The sequence below is a fragment of the Solanum dulcamara genome, chromosome 1, assembly GCF_947179165.1.
Source record: "Solanum dulcamara chromosome 1, daSolDulc1.2, whole genome shotgun sequence".
Taxonomy (NCBI): domain Eukaryota; kingdom Viridiplantae; phylum Streptophyta; class Magnoliopsida; order Solanales; family Solanaceae; genus Solanum; species Solanum dulcamara.
The window spans coordinates 61,469,381-61,473,275 of record NC_077237.1 but is presented as its reverse complement, the minus strand read 5'-3'; the positions used below and the strand labels follow the sequence as shown (position 1 = coordinate 61,473,275).

At 38.2% G+C, this 3,895-nt stretch overlaps 1 pseudogene; it reads left to right on the top strand.

The window, feature by feature from the left end:
* Window positions 1-3,347: 3,347 nt before the first annotated feature.
* LOC129904630 (5S ribosomal RNA) lies at window positions 3,348-3,469 on the top strand (annotated as a pseudogene).
* Window positions 3,470-3,895: the final 426 nt, after the last annotated feature.

Sequence of the window (3,895 nt, the reverse complement as noted above, 5' to 3'; positions counted from 1 at the left end):
AGATAGGGCTGCAAATAGACACCAAAGCTCAGCCGCATAAAGGAGTTTCCGAAGTTAATTTTCAGCATGTTTGGGAAGCCATTTGTTAAGGTATGGCTTGGTTCTCTTCTCCCACGTTTTGGTAAGGGTTTGGAAATTTTATGAAGGTGTTAATAATTTAAATTTAAGGTTTGTATCAGCACCAAGAGGAAAACAAACATCCACGACATTTAAGCCGCGCTAGAAGAACTGCCGAGGCAAGTTTTGGCAAGCTTTGGCCAATTTCGGGAAGGTAAGGATTTTCTTTTAAATTTCGAGTTTATTGTGTGGTTATGGAGTGTATTAAACTTATAATATGTGGATGTAAGTATAAAAATTGTACAAGGATGCTTGACATTAGAAATAAACTAAACTAAGATCATTATAGTTAAACCGAAGTCGAGTAGTGTGTTGTAGTTGTTGTGCTGCGCTTGCAGGTGGATTGATTTTGTGTTGAAGGGTTGAAAAGTATTATAAAATATGTGTGGGTGCTTATGTTTTCATCCACATAACCCTACGTTACGTATGGTTAAAGGTTTTACAAAATATAGATTAAAAGCTGTATTTTGGAGTCGTAGTTTTGAGAGGGCTGTTTGGGGCTTGTTTTGAATAATGTCGAGTTAGTTTTCTTATATATGGTTGTGATTGTTGTTTTGAATATGGATTCTAATCTTATATATTAAAATTGGAGGTTTGGATAGGGCAAGTTATAGGGAAGATGATGCCCGATTTCCGTTAGCTCCTTAACTAACTAAGGAACTAGTGGAGAAGGCGAGTGAGGAGATGAGTTCTATGAATAATCGTATGTAAATGAAGATGCTGGAAAGTCGAGGGTTGTTTATGCTCATATTGATTTCATTTTAAATAGGTTCAAGAGACGACGAGGCAAAAGTGTTAAGAGTTATCCGTAAGAGGTTTGTAAAGCGAACGTTTCCTCCTCTTGGCATATTTTTGAAATAAGTATGTAAGGCTTAGACTTTCTTTTGGCATATATTCGGCATAAGTGTATTAAGATTATTCTATCTCTTGGCATATTTTGGGCAAAAATATGTAAAGCTAACCTTCCTTTTTGGCATGGTTTTTATGAAGCAAGTATATGACTTTTATATGATTCCGAGGAAGTTCCTATACGTAGAGCCGCTATGATGGCCAACTTCTTGATTTTACAAAAGATATTTTGTTATACCTTGGTATGTGTATATGATTCCCAAAAGTTCTATTTTGATATAACCCATAGTAACTTTTAAAAGGTACTTGATATGACTCTTGTCTTGATTTTTGAATGATAGCTCATTTTAAGTACCCCATCGAGTCTCAAATATGATTTAAATTGCATCTAGTTTCTCACTACTCCACTCGTGGATGCATCAATGCTTCTTTCACTGAGCCCAGCCCAGGATTTATTATTATACATACTTCTCTATATTGTTCATCGTGCCCCGATATGAGGGGGCAGGTATGACCTGTACATAGGATTTGTGGAGTTATGATGTGCCATGTACACATATGATATGATATAATTTATTATGAAGATATTCCCTACTCTGAAGTTATGATGTGCTGTGGCGCCAGTGATGGAGCGGCGACCATGATTTATTCCCCGAGTCCTATAATGGGGCCGGATATGGCATATGTTTTCTGCATACATTATCTATGGTTATGAAAAGAATTTTGGTATTCTAGGTAGTTTGCTCATTTTTTCACCTTGTGTTCTATTAATGACTTTACTTATTACAGCCCATTCTATACATATTCAGTACATTTTCCGTACTGACCTCCTCTCTTTGGGGGGATGCGTTATATGCCCGCAGGTACCGCCGCTCGGTTTGCTGATCCGCTCGCCTATGACATCCACCCTGTTGGTTGGCAATGCTCCTTTGTCTAGAGCCTTATTTTGGCACTAACTTTTCTGTTGAATATTTATACATAATGGTTAAGGGTAAGATGGGGCCCTGTCTTGTCTTATGATTATGCTATCATTTTGTAGAGGTCTGTAGACTTCTGTTGTGGGTTCTATATATGTGTTTTGGGCTTGTGTTCAGCGACGGCCTTAACAGCCTCTGTGTGCTACATTTGTTTTCGTGCGCCCTCTAGCGACCCCTTTTCGGTTTCTACTTTTGTTTATTCTGCTAACACTCTAAGTGGGGCTAAGGGTACGTATGGGTGCCTAACTCGGGCACCAGTCATGACCTACGGAGTTAGGTCATGACAGAAGTGGTAGCAGAGCAGTTCATCCCTGGAGTATCTACAGACCATCTAGTACAGTCTTATTTGTCGGTGTGTTGTACACCACATCTATAAATATGAGGCTACAGGACATTTAGGATGTTACCTTTCTTTCATATCTAAGATCGTGAAATAGAGACTAGTCATAGGGAATGAAATTCCTCATACTAACCTATGGTTTCGGCAAAAGGACAACATCAATAGAAGAAGGTGACCGACGATATTGGAAGTTACAAAGCACACAGGTAAGAAAAGGCACAAAAGATATATGTAAGGTGAGGTATTAAAGTACGATTGACATGTAAAGTTAAAAATGGAAAGGATAAGTAGTTAGGGCAGGGTAACAAATGCAGTTTGAGTTGGGCAGATGAGGTAAGTCCATCATTTTTTTACTATTGTTGATATTGGGCGCCTTGTGAGGTTGTGGTATGATATGATATGATTATATATGTTGGCCCTGTGAAGCATTGTTGGCATTTCCTGTATGCAGGTGTTGAGATAGTAAGAAATACAGAGGAAACTCTGCCTAAATTTTCCTACAAATAAAAGAAGAATGAGATATAGGATTGTAATATATCTTGTAAGGTCTATACTGGTATGGTAAAACGAAGTTGGAAAATACTTGTGATCCTAAGAAGATGATTTAGAGATGACACCTAGATCTAGATAGAATGACATATTAAGGCACCGATTGAGTTGATACTCCGGGATAAACGATGATGAGCTAATTACTGATTGGGATGAATGGAATGTGGCTTTAAATGCACAGCTACATTAAGGATATTACTCAAGTACCAGTGTTCAAGACTGGAGTTAGTACTGTATATTGAGGATTCTAAGCGCCTCATGATTGTATTAAGGTTTCATACATGGGTAACCCAAAGTATAGGTGATGTAAAGGAAGATATGAAAATAGCGCAGTATACTAAATAGGTTGGAAAGAATTATATGCATTTGGAAATTTAGAAATAAACAGAAAATGACATGGATACACCCTAAAGGGGGGGAGTTGACAAGAGAAGTACAAGCATAAGAGAAAATTAACTAACGCTATCACATGTAAATGGGAATGCTTAAACTCCAAACGAGATCCCATAAGGGATAGATGCGATCATATCGGCACTAATGCACCGGATCCCATTAGAACTCTGAAGTTAAGCATGCTTGGGCGAGAGTAGTACTAGGATGGATGACCCCCTGGGAAGCAAAAGAGAAAATGAAAAACAAGTATCCATACCTATTTCCTACGTCAACAAGTAATCCTAACCTTTGGAACTTTGATATTGATTGCTCGATAAAAGTATATGTTATGGCAATAGGATAGAGGAACTCTCCATTTAGTCGGTATAAGATCTGGAGGAAGGTTTTGGTTCACATTCAAGGATGAATGTTCCAAAGCGGGGAAGGATGTTACACCCCGTACTTTGGTACCTTGGGATGCTTCTTAAGCTTCTTAAGTTTCTAGGAAGGCTCTTAAGTTTCTTAGAAGTCGTCATGTGAGTCGGATAATCTATAATGCTATCTAACAAATATAAGGAAGGGAGAATGAGATATCCCAATAATAGGGAAGATTTAAAATAGGGTTATAAGAATCCGGAAGGAGTTGGAGGCCAAGTAATAGGTCATAGGACTCGACTTACTTGCGTAAGCT